The sequence below is a fragment of the Oryctolagus cuniculus genome, chromosome 14 (genome assembly GCF_051225735.1).
Source record: "Oryctolagus cuniculus isolate XC-2025 breed Fujian yellow rabbit chromosome 14, ASM5122573v1, whole genome shotgun sequence".
In the NCBI taxonomy this organism is placed as follows: Eukaryota; Metazoa; Chordata; class Mammalia; order Lagomorpha; family Leporidae; genus Oryctolagus; species Oryctolagus cuniculus.
In genome coordinates, this window is record NC_142880.1 from 77016897 (window position 1) to 77034128 (window position 17232).

Consider the following 17232-nt stretch of genomic DNA (forward strand, 5'->3'; position numbering starts at 1 on the left):
CAATGGCTCAAGGTCAATAGCCCTTTCACTGGGAATTTTCCTTTTGGACATGTCCAGTTGCCAAAGGAATGGCTCAGATTTGGAGTCTGAACACAGGGCCTAGAATCCCCTTCCTCCTCTCACAATCGCTCCTGTGTTCTCCAAGAGGGCGCCACGAGGGTGGGGGCACAGACCACTGAAGCCCTCCTGTAGCCAGCGGCTTTGGGGTCTACCTAAACCAGGGTGGTGTGGTGACATGGAGCCTGGCACACAGCCTCCCACTCTCACCCCCTCTTCTCGTGGCACATGGACTGGTGCAGCAGGGAAAGGCATGGGCTGTGCACGCTGGTTGGTGGAGGACAATGATGAGCCAGTCACATCCCAGGAAGGGAGGCTGGGATCAGCATGGCTCTGTGTAGTGAGGACAGCTCACTCCACTCACAGGCTAGACACTGGGCCTTCTGCCTGCATCCAGCTTCCCACCCCCTCACCTGAAGGATAGCAGCTTCTCTCAAGTCAAGTACAAGATGCCCTTGGCCCTGGCAACAGACACTGTGAGCCCTGCTTGGTAGATGCTGGTGTTTCCAATGCCACTATGTGTACCATTCTGTTGTCCCTAGGGCCCACAGTCACCCTGCAAAGTGGATATTATTCCCTGCACTTTACACTCAAACAGAGCAGGAGTAGAACCAGTTCTGGTAGGCTTCAGAGCCGGTGCTCTGGTTTCCAAAACACCAGACCCTACTGAGAATGAATGAGCTTAGGTCTGGCCATTGACAAGTTTGAGTAAGAGCCTGGGAAGGGGGAGGCATCAGTTTCCCATGATTGCTGTAACACACTGAGCAGCTAAAACAACACAACGTTACCCTCTCAGAGTTTTGAAAGCCAGAAGTCCAAAATCAGTGTCACCGGGCTGAAGGCGAAGCTTCAGCATGGATGCCTCTTCTGGAGGTTCTGGGGGAGGGACCATTTTCTTGCCTTTCCTGGCTTCTAAGGACCAAAGTCCTAACACTTCAAAGGTTCCAGGGATTACAAGTGCACACATCTTTGGAAGGCATTTATTCAGCTCGCCACAGGGGATTGCCCATTCACCTTGAGACTTAGGGGCGGCTGTTGCAGGTGCACTTGAGTTTTTCCCTTTTTCTTCCTGAGTGCAGAGCAGATCTGTTGATATTCCAGGGGAATCTGAAGTGTGAAGAGAAGATCTCAATGTAGGGGCCCCGCACACATACACCAGGCTCCTCCTCACCTCTGAGCACCCTGCTGTCCTGTGGGAGTGGTGGCAAGAGAGGGAGAGGTTGGGGTCATCAAGCAGCTGGTGGTCCAAGGGTTGATGCATTAGCTTTCTCACCCTGCAAGGTCTCCTTTGAAGGAAGCTCCCATTCCTTCCAATCTGCCTCCCTCACCCTCTTGCTAAGAAAATGAACACCTGGAGCTGCCATTGTGGTGCTGAGGGTTAAGCTGCTGCCTGTGACACCAGCATCCCCTATGAGCACTGGTTCGAGTCTTGGTTGCTCCACTTCTGATCCAGCTCCCTGCTAATGGGCAGCAAAAGATGGCCCCAAGTACTTGAGCCCCTGCCACATACATAGGAGACCCAGATGGAGTTCCAGGCTCCTGGCTTCAGCCTGACCAGCTCTGGCCATTAAGGCCATTTGGGAAGTGAACCAGAGGAAGGAAGATTCATCTCTCTCTCTCTCTGTGTAACTCTGCCTTTCAAATAAGTACATCTTTTTATAAAAGAAAAAGTCAAAGGCCACCATTTGCTTTAACTACTTTGCATCCCACTGCTTTGAAAAATGTCTGGTTTCCTTCCATGGGAGTCCAGCAGGAGGCCTGGAAGATGAGCCTCCTGCTCACATTCCCCAGCTCAATCCACTCCACTCTTGTCTTCATCCACTGGGTTCCAGCCACACCAGCATAGTTGACCAAAGGGAATGCTTCTAACTTAAACATAACCAGCCTTTGTTTTATTCTACTATGGCCTGTTGATAAGACATGTGTACAGTGACTTCATTAGCCCACAGTAGGTTAGAGTCTTGGATTCCACAATGCATAAGCTTTCTTTACAACAGAAAGGTTATCTAAACAACCCAGCCTCTGAATGGAATTTTTGAAAAAACATGAAACTCTACTAATACATTTAAGCCACGCAAGTTTGAGCTGGAGTCGATTAGAATGGCTTCTTCCTTCAAGAACTAATATATTTTGCCAAATTGCTTTTACGCCATTACCCAAAAACACTATGTGGTGAAGTGTGTGGTTAACATCCTCAATCTACAGATGGGAGACAGTCTCAGAAAAGAAGGTCAACTTTGCAGCACCAGTCCCAAGGCTAGCACCCAGTTTTCCTGGGCTGCTCCTCCTTCTATGCATTATGTCCCAGAAGCCTTGAAGATGAACCGATAAGGTGCCTTGTGAAAGGATAAGGACAAACACAGAGACCTGTAAAATGATAAGCAGCCCAAACTGGCTTCTGATAACTTGATGCTAACTGGACTAGAAGGATAGAGATATTGATACAGATAAGTATACAAGGGTACGTCAAGATGTTCATGGAAAAATGGAATTTTAAGGTTAGTTCATCCTTGAATGAAGTTTATTCCTGAATTTTTAGAAGTGCCCTTATATATAACATTATGGAGCCCAGCCTGGCTGAACCAGGGGGTGAGAACCACTTCTAGGGGACCTTAGCCTACTTGCCCCACTGTTTTCTGCTTATGTGTTCCTATACTTTTGTCTCCTCTCCCCTTTATCCCTTTCCCTGTAACTTAGCTGCCTTTCCCTCCAACTCCTCCCTCTGGCCCAAAGTTCAAGAGAAAGCAGCTGAGGCTGCTGGGCAACAGGAAGGGGTGGGGATGACCAGAGCCCACTTCTCTGTGCCCCACCCTTCCCTCCCAGCTGTTTTTCAGGTGATTGATTAACTGTGCCCAGGTAGTTCTTGGAATGCCAGGAGCTGGGGGCGGGAACAGCGGTGCTGCTTCCGGAGGCTTCAATGGGCAGGGCTTCCTTAAACATTTGCAGGGGTACTGGAATGTAAAGTTGCTCTAAAGTTACTTATTTAGTTAGTTATTTGAGAGGCAAAAATACAGAGACCAACATTCAGACAGAAAGAGCTGCCATCTACCAGTTTAATCCCCAAGTGCCTGCAGTGGCTGTGCCTGGGCCAAGCTGAAGCCAGGATCTGGGAACTCAATCTAAGTTTCCCATTTGGGTGGTAGGGACCCAAGCCCTTGAGCCATCACCTACTGCTTCCCAGGATACATATTAGCAAGAAGTTGGCATAAAGCATGGAGCTGGCACTCAACCAGGCACTCTGATATGTCATGTGGGCATCTCAAATGACATCTTAATCACTGCACCAAATGCCTGTCCCCAGAACATTCTAAACCCAGGCCTGTAGCCAAGTGCTGTGTATGTGTGGATGCTTTTTGCTTCTGTGCTTACTGCTCCCCAATGACCAAAGCGTAGAAAGCTTGGGCTCTACTCTCTGGTCAATTTCCTCTAACCCTCACACAAGCTTGGGCAAGTCACATATTTTCTGGCCTTTAGTTTTCTCATCCATACAACTGAAATAGTAAGAAAGCCCATACTTTAGGCACTGTGAAAAAGATTAAGATGATGTGTAATTCAGAGTAGTTTCTCACTAGAATTATCATTGAATTTGCCATGCCTATCATCTTGAGTATAGTAATGGTCACTGAATATTTGTTTGACAAGCGGATAAATGCCACATGGAGTTAGGATACATCATTGCACCTACTTTGCACATGTGAACCAGAGCTCTGGAACCCGAGGAAGGGCCCGACATCCTACTCTGCTTTTCAGGGAAAGCTTTGGTCGTCAGGATGCACTGTGGTGCTCCCTGTATGAGGACCATGATTAGTAGTAATCACTAAGCCTCCAGAAGGATCCAGGATCCGTTTTCCTGACCAAGCTGCCACTAATAGATCTCAAACAAAAAATTTTAAAAATCTAGAATAGAAAATACCATTAGTACATATTTATTGGTTAGTTAAAATTTTTTCCTTTGTATTTATTTATGTGTATGCATGAGTACAAAATATGGGCCGTGGCTCACTTGGCTAATCCGGGTTCTAGTCCAAGTTGGGGTGCCGGATTCAGTCCTGGTTGCCCCTCTTCCAGTCCAGTTCTCTGCTGTGGCCTGGGAGTGCAGTGGAGGATGGCCCAAGTGCTTAGGCCCCTGCACCTGCATGGGAGACCTGGAGGAAGCACCTGGCTCCTGGCTTCGGATCAGCGCGGTGCGCTGGCCGCAGTGCACCGGCCATAGCAGCCATTTGGGGAGTGGACCAACGGCAAAGGAAGACCTTTCTCTCTGTCTCTCTCTCTCCCACTGTCTAACTCTGCCTGTCAAAAAAATATAGAAAATAATGTGCCATATAGTTTCTACTATGAATTGTAATTTTAAGAAGCCTATGAGAAAATCTCTTTTTAGCATTGGCATGTCCCTTAGCTAGTCTTTATAGAACGATAGTTACTGTTGATTGTCCATGTTCATGACCTACTTTGTGTTATGTATGTTAATTATATTTGAAGCCATGAGCTGTAGGAAGTCTTCATTTTTTGTTTTATTTTATTTAGTGACTTGGGGGACCATTAGAAGGAATGGGGAATTACTAAGCAAAAACTGATAAACATAGATGAGGCAATTAAACATTTGTCAACAACTGAATAGTTTGGTGATATTGAAAACATACTGGTAGTCAGTAGCAGAAAGTTACATGTGGTAGAGAGCTGACCAGATGAGATATTTTCTATGTTATCATCTGAGACGGTCAGTCTCCTGTGTTCTCTTGGTCACCCCAAGATGAAATTACAGTGAAGACCTTACATTCAGTCCTCCTAGGCCACTTACAACGAGAAAAGGATAAGAAGCACTTGGCCAAGGAAGCTGGTGGAGTCCATCTGTATCCGATGGGTTGTTCTCCTTGAATGTCCTCTGACGCAAAGGAGGAAATTCATGGTGACTTTTAAATCTCACCAAGGTTCCAACGAAAACAGGAATATCGCCTGTGGAAACACTTCCTGACTCAGAAAAATAGTTAGAACCTCCCAAACCCTCGTGATCCTGGTCATGTTCCAACACTCCTTTGGTGGAACCACTTTCCCAGTATGTAGAGACAGCAAAATGGAGTCAGAAACTTGGCCTTGAATCTTGGCCGTGCCACTCACCAGTAGTACGCTTCAGGTAAGCCACACAGCTGCTTTGAGCTTCAGTTTCCTCCTGACAGGGATGAATAAGAATGTCTTTCTAAATATGAATAACAGTACGTTCTTCATAGGTGCCCCATGAAAGCTGACATTTTGAGATTCGATTATTGTTTACAGCCCTTGTCTATAGCCTTGGGGAACAGTGGTTTTTCTACTTACTACATATTGAATTCTTACTTAGTGGAGGGTTAAACTTGCGATTATAAAGTAAATTGAAAGTATGTCATTATAAATATTTAAAAAAGTAAGAAAGGGAGGAGAGAGGTTGGGTATGAGGTAGGGTGGGGCAACCATTATGCTCTAGTGTAGGGCTAATCTTGTAAATATAAAGTAAACTGAACGTAGATCTTTGTAAAATTAAGAGTGAGAATAGTAGAGGGAGGAGGAAGAAGGGTGGGAGGGAGCATGAGTGGGAGGGAGGGTAGGGTGGGAAGTATCACTACGTTCCTGAATCTGCATATATGAAATATGTGAAATTTGTATACCTTAAATAAAAATTAAAAACTATACATATGAAATTCATGAACTTTGTTTTGTTTATATAAAGTCTAAAAAGTAAAAAAATTTACATAAGATAACATACAGAAAAGGTCTCATACAGTATTCCATAATGTCAATAATAGTCATAATAGTTATATTTTTATTGTAATTCATCCTGTAATAGTTTTTATGGGTAATCTTACATGGAGTCAGTTCTTCCTGACATCCTGCCTCTGGCCTGGTGTCTGTTTAGCGGTTTGTGGAATGCCTACTGTATGGCCAAGGGTCGCCCAGTAACCAAAGTCAATAGCTTGTAAGAAATATCCTTATTCCTTAGGGGCTTATATTTTCATATTAAAAAGGCATACGGATTGCATTAGCAGAATGGGTAACATATTAATAACCCATAACTGCTGTGGCAATGTTTGATGTCATTATTACTATATTTATTATCATTATTACTACTATGATCAGCTACAGAGTATCTGACAGGAGGATGGAATGTTTAATAATCATTCTTAGAGTTTAGAATAAGTACAATGTGAAGCTCCAGGTCAGGAAGTGTCTTGCATGGTTTGAATGATAATGAAAAAAGATTGCTCATCATTAGAAGCAAATTATATCTCACTCCTGGTAGGTAGCTGACCAGATGAGATGAGTTATCTTCCATGTGTATGGAGCTCTATTCTGAGAATGCTGGTCCCTTTTGTTCTCTGGGTGCCCAGGCAGGGGTGGGGCCTGATCCGGTACTTGGAGGGAGTGAGTAGAATTCAGCAGATGGAGGGAAGCCGAGGCTGCCCACAGCGGGATCAGGGTGCAGTGAGGATCTTGCGCGTCAGGAACCACAAGCCTGCGTTGGCGCACTGGAGGTGAGAAGTTTTTATCCAGAGAGAGGAGGCTGCTGTAGAAAGCTCTGAGCATTTTAGCCATTTTAGGTTGCTTAAGAAATCGGGCAGCAAGTGGAGACTGGCACTGAAGGGAGAATCCCCAGCAGCGGTGTGCAGGCCGGGTGGTCTGGTGGGGGGACTGGAGGCAGGGAGGCCATTGCAGAGGCTACGGGAGAAGCTTCAGACAAAGGCGAGGGGCTTCGCCAGGGAAGTTTCTCAAACCACAAGATGCGCATGAATCCCCTGGGGTCTTGCTCTGCTGCAGCTCCTGGTTGAGTGCCTGCATGGAGGATCTCCCGAGTGATGCTGACGCTACTGTTGGGGACCACACTATGCTTCACAAGGACCTAGACGGAAGGAGTTACCACAGAAATGGAGCAGAAGAGGCGTGTGTAGCAAAGGAAGGTTGGGTAGCAGTGAGTGTTTGAGGAGGTACTGGTGCACACTGCAGCATGGGTGACCCCCTCACCCCCCGAATATCACACCCAGTGAAAGAAGCCAGACACGACAGAGCACATGCTGTGTGGTTCCACCTAAATGAAATGTCCAGAAAAGGCAAATGTACAGGAGACAGAGTAGAGAGAGCTTACTTAGGAGAGAAAGGGGGAAGAGAAGCAATCACATATAGGTTTTTCAAAGGATAATAAAAGGTCTCTAAGGTGCCAGTGCTGTGTGTAGCAGGTAAAGCCACCACCTGCAGTGCCAGAATCCCACAGGGGCACTGGTTCAAGACCTTACTGATCTACTTCCAATTGAGCTCTCTGCTATGGCCTGGGAAAGATGGCCCAAGTCCTTGGACCCCTGCACTCACGTGGGAGACCTGGAAGAAGCTCCTGGCTCCTGACTTCAGATTGCCCCAGTTTCTGGGGTACCTGGAAGAAGCTCCTGGCTCTTGACTTTGGATTGGCCCAGTTCCGGCCATTGCAGCCATTTGGGAAGTGAACCAGTGGAAGGAAGACCTCTCTTTTTCTTTCTTTCTCTCTCTCTCTCTCTCTCTGCCTCTACCTCTCTGGAACTCTGCCTTTCAGATAAATAAATAAATTTTTAAAAAATAAAAGGAGGCTCTCAAATTAGAATGAGGGAATTGTACAAGTTTGTACATACTAAAACAGTTGAACTGGACACTTAAAACAAATGAATTATATATTATCTAAATAAAGCTGTTAATTTAGAAAATTAAATAAAAGTTCATAGTTGAAACATAAGAGATAACAGAGTGGAAATAATACAGGAAGAAACTCAGCAGTTAGGCCTTTGTCGCAGACAGCCTGGCCCTTGTCCTCCCTTTGCTTTCTGCTAAAAGCAGCCAGCTGGGAGGGGCTGCATTCTGAGCTCAGAGCTAACCTACCTGTAGTAGCTACAGAATGGCCATCTGGGGACTTCAGATCACACCTTGGATGTAGCTACCTTTGGGGCAGGGCAGGCCAGCTAATAACCTGGAAATGCACCAGGGAAAAAAGAGAATACATAATGTAATAATATAAACTGATAGCTCATCTATTAACATTTTTATGTAACTACAGAGCAGATTTTGTTGATTTCACAGATACAATTCTAAGAATAATCCATTCCTTTTTAAATAATTTTTCTCCATCCAGACCCTAGTAATATCTCCCAGATTGAAAAACCACATATCATCAGGTTTCCAAGCACATAATTGTATTCAGCTGTTGTGTTGTTTTTATCACAATCTTGACACAGCACCAGCCCCTGCAAGTCCCAGGGTGCTGTGGTCCCGGGACCAGCAGGATCAACATCATCTGAGAACTTGTTAGATATAAAACTCTAGTTTTCACCCTGGACTTAGTGAATAAAAAATTAGGTGCTGCCCAGCAGTCTGCTTTAACAAACCTTCCAGGTCATTGTTCGCATGCTAATTCTTGAGAATTGGTCTAGGTCATGATACACATACACACACACACACACACACACACACTCCTGCCCCACTTGGAAAACCATGTCAATTCCAAGACAAGAGCTACTGTCTTGTGAGGGCAGAAGTTAAGAGGGCAAATGTGGGGCATGAGTGCCACCACCATTTCCATCTTCTCTATCCGTACGGTAGACACCACTGGTCAATCACTGTGCTCTTTCATGAGCCAGAGAGGCAGAGGCCTTAGGCCAGGCGGGCAGATTTTCTCAGCAGGCATCCTGCACTAACGTGGGGTTGGGTAGGGGAAGGCAGAGATAGATTGGAAATTGTGACGTGGAATAATTTGGCGAAAAGTGAGAGCCTGAAAGAGTGTCACTGATTCCTCAGGGTCTTGGGTGGCACAGAGAAGATGCAGAATTTTCTGTTGTCCAAGCTGGGGACCAAGCACCCAAAGGTTGTGGACCAAATAAGGCCTGAAGTCCAAACAAAGAAATCGCAAAGTGCTGCTACCTCAAATCTAGAATTGATGGCAAAATGCTAGATGTCAACCTGGAATGTGGAAAGTCCAGATGGGATTAGTCATGTTAGCCTAACCCAGCTTGCTTAGTGACCAGGTAGGACTAGACCTATCTCAGTAGATTCAGAAGATCCAGAAGACAGCTCCAACCAAAGACCCCTCTTAGTCAAGAGGAATGAGCTTCCCCCATCCCTTCCCCGGAGAAAGGAAGGTAGGAGACAGTTTCCTTGAGAACGGAGACACAGTCATTATATTGAAATCTTTAGCCCAGGATGGACACAAAAGAGAGACTTTCTTTTTTTTCTTTTTTTTTTTTTTTTTGTCCTTAGGAGAGGTCTAGCTAGAACAAGTGTGAAAGGGGTGTGGGAGGAAGAAGCAAAGGTTGGCCCTGGCCTTGGAGCGTTGACCAGCTCCAGGTTTCAACACGAGGTGCCCTTGTCCCATTTCAGAGTGTTTCCCCTTCAGCCTAAAGCGTTTCGACAGTGAGTGCTTTCCCTTCAACCCAAAAGGTTTCGACAGTTAGTGCCATTTGATCTAGTCACATACTCACAGCTGGTAACCCGAGAAGGTGGACATGTGCTTCCAACATTCACTTTTCATAGAATCGTTAGGTCAAAGGTCATCTGGCCAACCCCTCTCGTTTTACAGACGGGGAAACCAAGGTCAAAGAGGCTAACCTTGCAAACTGTAGAGCAAAGCTGGAGCGAGACTCCAAATGGCTGCGCCTCCACACTTACCACACCGAGCTGTTCATAACCTAGACAGGAAGCATTCCACCTGCCCTAGCCATCCTTGTGTCTCAGGATCCAAAGATTCAAAATAGCATCTTTCGCTCTTGAAGGCCGTCGTTGACGTCTGCTTCTCTTCCTCTTTCGGCATTTGTTTCGGGAGACGTTGCGAGTCTCCTGATGAGACTATTCTGAGAGGAGCGGAGACAAAGCCTGCATGATCTATGGCTGCCAAAGTTAGCTCCTCCGCAGCTGGACCAGCGCGTCAGAGGCTGTGGGGCAGCCGAGCTGTCTCTGGGGCTGTATTAACAGCAGGAGTGCCTGGAATTCTGCAACCCAAAAGGGCCTTCTGGGAGGCAGCTGCCTTCCCAGGGTCTCTGAAGGGCCAGCCTGGTTTGACAGAAGGAGGACTTCGCACATGTCATGGGCATGGCTGTAAAGGGTGCCAGGATCTCCAGTTGGGACTGGGCCATGACCAAGTGGGTTAATGACGAAGTGCTGCCTATCTTATTTCTTCTGTTGTCTAAAGAATTTTCTCTTTAATTCATTGTGAGAAGAAGGATGGAAATCACAGCAATTACCTGGCTCATTTAATCCAAAAGTACAGGTTTACTTTAGTGTTTTGCAATGACTATTCATGAATTGATTTAAATGCACGTGCAATGTGTTCCTGTGAAGTGACTCTCACGGGTCCGGGGTCCGGGGTCCGGTGCCTGGCCCCAGGTAGAGGTTTGGAAGCCCACCTGCGAGTCTCATGCGAAGTGACAGGAAACTTCCCTGTCAGCCAAAGCTAATAAACTGCGTTTTCTGTGTTGATGTTGTGAGCTGCTAAGGTTTACGTTTTTTAAAACGTTCTCCCCATCGGCGCTGTGTGGGCGAGTTGTCCTGACTCTCGTCTCACTCCCGGTTCTCGGGAGCCGGTGTGAGACGCTGACGTCAGCTGGAGGAGGCAGGGAGGCATCAGCACGCGCTTCTTCAGGAGGACAGATTTCCTCGAAAGACGTTCCTTCCTCTGCTCACTTGAGTTGTCCTTCCTTGCACGCTGGAAACCACACGGTCTGCAGCTGTCAGCTCACAGCCATTGACAGATGGGCTTCCTGGGTAAGCGGACTCCTTGGAAGAGAGAGTACCACGGCAGAGAGAAGAGGTAAGACGAACCACCCTGGGATATCAGGGCCACACCCCCAACGGGGAAGGGTTGTACACCACCATCTGTACGGATGGCAAACTAGCAGGTGCCGTTTATAGAAAGAGCAACGTTTGCTTCCAAAGCTATCCGATGTTTCATGGAGGACCTTGTTATTGCATGCCTGAAGCTTTTTCACAGCCTCTATTTGATTTTTCACAGGGGAACATACACCAGTGGAACTTTAGGGCAGGAAGAGATCTTAGCTTTCATCTAGTTGCGTCCTCCCATGTTAAGGATCAGGAAAACTAGGTCCAAAAAGATTAAGTGGTTTTCCAAACTCTCCACATAGAGGAACCATGGTTAGAACTAACCAAACTTTGCAACAAAGTTATTTGAAAAAGAACAGCAGCAACAATAAAAACCTCACACCATTTTAATTATTAGAAAAGCAGTACATGTTGACAGAGACAGGACGGAGAAAGGCAGCATAGGAGAACCCAACACAGCATTTCATACGGTGGTTAAAAAGTGCACACTTTAGGGGACCAGCACTGCAGCACAGCTGGCAAAGCTGTCACCTGTGATGCCAGCATTCTCTGTGGGCACCGGTTTAAGTCCTGGCTGCTCCACTTTCAATCCAGCTCCCTGCTTGTGGCCTGGGAAAAGCAGCAGAAGATAGACCAAGTGCTTGCACCTCTGCATCCATGTGGGAGACCCAGAAGAAGCTCCCCTGGCTTCAGCCTGGCTCAGCCTGGGGCCACTTGGGGAGTGAACCAGGAGATGGAAGACCTCTCTCTCTATAACTCTGACTTTCAAATAAATAGACAGTTTAAAAAATTAATATGAAGCCTGGGCTTTGGGGTAAACAGACCTGATTGTAAGGCTCAGGTCTGCTTGGTAACGAGGTGCCTTGTGTAATTCACTGGACTTTTCACCCCATCTTTCCTGTAAACATTCAGATAATAATGGAATAGCCTAATGTCCCACCCTCTTCCTTATTTGGTACAGGACTCTGATGACAGAGAAGGGTGAGGGGACAAAGTCCCTGAGCAGTGGCCCGCAGGCAGCCAGGGGCAATTCTGACATGTCTTCTCTGATTTTTAATTTGTAGCCCTGATGCCGCGGAGACGTGACTATGTTTTCCCTCTGGCTCAGACCTACTCTCCCTGCTCTGATTCTTTTCAGTTGTCAACCTTCTTCCAGATGCTTCAGAGAGGTGAAAACAGTCTCGGGTGGTCCCTGTCTTGTTGCTGTAGCTACCTAAAACCAGGCCTAACGCATGAGCCTGGGAAGCAATTGTGTGTGTTCTTGGGGAGTGGGAAAGGTTGGTACCAAGAGACACTGGGGAAGAGACTGGATGTTGCCACATGTGGGTGTCATGCAGCAGCCTCTTAGAGCCAGAGCAGAGCTTGTTTGAGGCCCGTCTGCCATGTTGATGACAGCAGAGCAGCAGAAATATCAGACCCCAGGAGCCTGCGCAGTGGTGCAGCAGGTTAACCCCCTGCCTGCTACGCCAGCATCCCCTGTAGGAGTGCTGGTTCGAGTCCTGGCTGCTCTTCTGAAGCCGCTTCCTGCTAACGTGCCTAAAGAGGCAGTAGAAGATGGCGCAAGTACTTGGGCCCCTGTCACTCATATGGGAGACCAGGATGGAGTTCTAGGCTCCTGGTTTCAGCCTGGGCCAGCCCAGGCCATTGCAATCATCTGGGGAATGAACCAGCAGGTGGAAAATCTCTCTCTGTGTCACTGTTTTCCAAATAAATAAAATAAATCTTAAAAAAAAGGGAAATGTCAGATCCTGATACTGCTGCATTGATCCACTTGGAGCCACTGTACTATGGAATTTCTGACAATGTACAGTAATAAAGTTCTTTTCTATTAACGTTCATCTTACATCCCTTATAGCAGAATGCATCCAAACTGATTCAGTAGTACTTATCACATAAGATTATTGTGAATAGCAAGTAATAATGCAGGAAGGGAAATAATTTGCAATAAAGTACAGAAAAAATTAGTTGTCAACATTGTTTCAGTTGTTATGTGAGGAGTCTTCAAAAATTTCATGGAAATGTGTATTATGAAAAAATATTTGTGGATTTCAAAAATTTTCACACCAAAATAGGCTTATTTAATTCCATTTTCCCAAAAGTTTTTGAAGAAACTTTGCATGAGAAAATATAGGGACATAAATAGCTCTCACCCCCCATCCTATTCTCCAGTGACAAAACTTGTCAATTATACCTTATGTATCCTTATTTCAGTGCTTAAAAACAAAAGTAAATTGTTACACATATTGCCTTTCAATTCCAAGATATTTCCTAACAGATATGTTGATGCCCATAGTAACTTGCCAAGCCAGTTGGAAATTACCTCTAATCCCCAAGGGTGCTTCACTTAATAATCTCCCAAAGATTTGGAAATATTGCCTTCCAGTTGGAAACATCTGCTTTTTCAAAATCTTCCTTTTAAATGAGACGGGAAAATAGTGTGCTTAGAAAAGTCAAAGGATATAAAGAAGCGACTGGGACTGCCTGAGTGCACATCCAAGGCCAGGTCCTGAGAGCCAGGCTTCTCTAACCTAATGAGGGATATTTGTTGGAAGTGAATTTTACTGTAGACGCAGAGCAGCAGCCTCCTATGGAACTATGGCAACGACTTGACTTGTTCCCAAGGCGTGTCACCCTAAGTCAAAGGACCATCGGGATACAGCAGAAGCTCTGGTCCCTAAGGCCTATACACACTATCCCCAGTGGTCACCAACTGGGCTTTAGAAATTCAAGCGAAGTTCATGTGACCCAAGAGGAAATCACCAAGCAAGGATGGAGGGAGAAGAGGCCAAACTTCAGCTAAAGTTTCCCCAGGAGTGACGGGCTGTCAAGGAGCATTTCTGAGGGTGAATGAGAGTTTAGAAAGGACCCAGGAAGGTCTTTGCAGATCCCTTTCTTCCCCTGGACTCTGTAATAGCAACCGTCCTGCTGGGCTTACACACAGAAAGGAGTGAGAGAAGTGACTAACAATTTCCCCAAAGTGCCAACCTACCCAGGAACTTCTTCTTTCCAGGGTGTGATTTGGGAAGCACTTCCTGGTATGTTTATTGATGGGGAAAATGGTGATTTATATAGTAACGTGGGACTGTCTGACTTTCAAGGGAACCTAATGGTTCTCATCCAAGCTGCACTTTAGAATCACTCAAGAAACTGTTTAAAATGCTGACACCAGGGCTCCACACCAAATTAAATCAGAAGCTCTGAGCCTGGGCTAGAGGCCCATGTAAGGAAGGAGGCTTTGGTACATGAGTATGAATTTACGAGTTCTTTTAGCTTCCTGAGTGAAGGGGTAAGAGTTGACAGGCTTGGGCCCAGAGTCAAATCAGGGCTCCCCAGTTTCTAAACTGTGTAGCAACAGACACATTGTTTTTCTCTGTGCCTCAGTTTCCTTTTCTGTAGACTGCAGACCACAGTAGTGTAACAGATTAAATAATATGATGCAAGTAAAGGAATTAGATCATGCCACGCGTGTCCCCTGTCCATGGGACCATTCACTCAGTTCCCACGTAGAGAGAGCTTTGCACTGGCACAGAGAATCAAGTAGGTGCAAGAGAGGTTTGGGGAATTTCACTGGAAAGAGAAGGTGTCACTTTCTATCATCTCATCCATCAGTTGAGCTTGTGAATTCCTGGAAGAAAGCAAGTGTCCTGTAATAGCCACTTAAAATGAGATCATTAGAAAGGATTCCACATGGAGAGAGAGAAAAAAGCCCTTCTCCATCTCTGCTCCCATTGACAATCATACAGGAAGATGATGAAACAGCAGCCACGCCCTGCTGTGGACATTGGCCAACCTGTCACAAATGACCACAAGGCAGTAAAACACCAGGATGTGGGCCCCTGACATGGAAAATACAGAAAGACGAGAAGGACCCATGTTCACCAGGCAGCAGCTGCCCGTCGGCCAGTCTGGCCTTGAGATTGTAACATGGTGTGTCAGTCTTCGTCAGGATGCTGCAGGCTTCCTGGGGGCCACGGAGTGACTCTTAACAAGAACTACCATGGACCGTGTGCTTTCCAGGTACCAATCCTGTACAGCATGCATCCCCCTCCATAGTCACAGCCTTTAAGGGGGCATTGCTGTTCCCCACCGACAAGAGGAGATAGCTAAGGTTTAGGAAGACGAATCGACTGCTCGAGTTCATATAGATCTTAGCAATGACCAAATATGAACCCAGACTTGTGTCTGGTGCTGAAGATTTAAATCTTAGGCCTAAATAGCCCCTGGTATACAGTATGCTCTAATGCTTGATGAATGGAGGAAACTTTTTTCCCAGAGGAAAACAAAGTAACTGAAGGTTGACATCTATCTTCTCTTCTACTTCAGACCAGCCCTCACTGATTTCTTGCAAACCACAGCTGGGAATAAATCCACCTGGGGAGCAGCAGGGGTCTTCCCACTGTGTCCATGGATTTAAAATGCAGCCACCTGAAAAGGCCAGACTTAATAATTCATAATTTTGTCTAAAACGCAAAGGTAAAATTAACTCCTGTGGGACATGGCTAAAACCCTGCTGTGCATTTGGCCTTCTTTCAACATTTTTATCCACGTGGCATCAAGTTAGAAGGAGCAGTCGTGTCAGCATAGAAGGGGGAAAGAAGTCACCAATGGCAATGAGACGCAGCCGCAAAAGGGCAGAGCCACCGCTGCGCCTTACTGGTCGGTCCTCTTCAGCACACCTAGCGACCCCCCACCCAGACCGTCCAGCTTTTTTGTTCTCTCTTTCTTCTGCCTCTGCAATTCCTCTTTGAGGTTAAGTCAGTTGTACAATAATGAAGGCGGAGGAAGAGTGAGCAGGCTACAATCCAACAGTAGAGATGAAACTTGGAATCATTGAATTAGAGAAAATTTACTCTGGAAAACTCACTGGAAATCATGCAAGCAAGCCTCCTGGCTTCACAGACAAGTGAACTAAGACTGCAAGTCAGGAACTGAGGTCCTCATGATCACGCGGTCTGCTAGTGTTGCAGCTACACATGAGCCCCTTTCTGGACCCAGCCCTCTGCTCTCTGGACCTCCCTGGATTGCCTCTTTACAGAATTTACAAAGGCCAAACAGTACCCTCTGTTCTTGCTATAGCCCTAGCTTCCTGCCCACATATTTAAGCCCTCAAAGATAGCTTTTTCCATCCAAAAAACCAAGGTGTACAGAATCTCTGATACAAATGTATTTGCTGTGGGTGATGCTGGGGTTAGGGCTCAGGATCCAGTCCCCTATTGCCTGATAAGCCGGTTGGTGGGAGGTTTTGTCCCCCAGCTGAGCTGTGATCACATGTAGCTGCTGAGACTTGTCTCGTTGCTGGACTTGAGTTCCTTCTCCCTCCCCATCGGCCTTCCCCCAGCTTCCTGCAGCCCCAGCTTCTCATGTCTTGGAGCCCAGAGGATTGCCCTCAGATCCACCTCTGTGCCTCTCCTTCCCTATCACTCCTTCCCTATTACTTTGAGGTTTTGTTGGTTGGAAGTTGTAACTACCCTAAGAAAGAAAACAAGAAAAATCACTTTTGAAAAAAAAAAAAGAGAAACCATGAACAAGAGAAGAGCCTAGAGATTGGCATTCGGCATTGGGAGAGTCAGAGGGTTTCCCAGGGGTGGGGTGGTGAGGCCTGTGTGGATGGCAAAGCCAAGTGCAGGCTTGCCAGAGAAGCTACACAGATCAGTCCAATCTCAGTCTCCTGGGGCCATGATTTCTCTTGCAAGGGAAGTTGGGTGAAGGGCTGTTCATCTGGCAAGGGCAGTTTCAGGGAGAGGTAGCTCTGGCTCTGTAACCTAGGCTTTATTAGCTGATCTAAGGATGCAGGAAACTCAGCAACCACCGTCAAGAAAGCCATGTTTGTAGAAATCAGAGCCCTCCTATCTCTGTATAATCAAATCTAGAGGGAGAATAATGGTTTCCAAATTCTGGCCTTCTCAGTTAATCAGGAAAAGGCATTTATGCTGTCAGACATGTACATCATTAGTCTTCTTTACAGCTTTGATAGCAGAGGAAAAAAAAAAAAACACAAAAGAGGACCAAATGGCCCTTATGAAATATGAAGTGAACAGCTTCATAGACTTGAAAAAAACAAGAGCCGCACAGATTATAGAGAAAAAAGGAAATATTTCTCTCCTTAAGCACCAAATACTTACATCTTTTCACGATGAAATTCTGTCCAATTTAATTCTGTTTCAGGATAGCCTAGAATAGCCTACTTTGGTTAACCCATGCCAATCTTGAGTGAGTCTTTAAGAAATTCCCTTCCATTTGCGAACATGTTTATCAAACTAGCTCATGGCCAATGTTCCCCTCTCTCAAGCAGTGCTGAGTAATAGATCCTCATCTTCCTTATCGAGATCTTCTCAGGAACGTGGTACTGTGCTGATGAAC

The 17232-nt window shown here is 46.1% G+C and overlaps 1 long non-coding RNA gene across 1 annotated transcript in view; it reads left to right on the forward strand.

Moving 5' to 3' along the window:
* Window positions 1-5040: 5040 nt before the first annotated feature.
* The window catches only part of LOC138845199 (uncharacterized), a 31272-nt gene continuing 19080 nt past the window's right edge, over window positions 5041-17232 (forward strand). The window contains exons 1-2 of the long non-coding RNA XR_016220749.1: window positions 5041-5188; window positions 10761-10843. This is a non-coding gene — a long non-coding RNA (uncharacterized LOC138845199). The remainder of the gene's footprint in view (window positions 5189-10760; window positions 10844-17232) is intronic.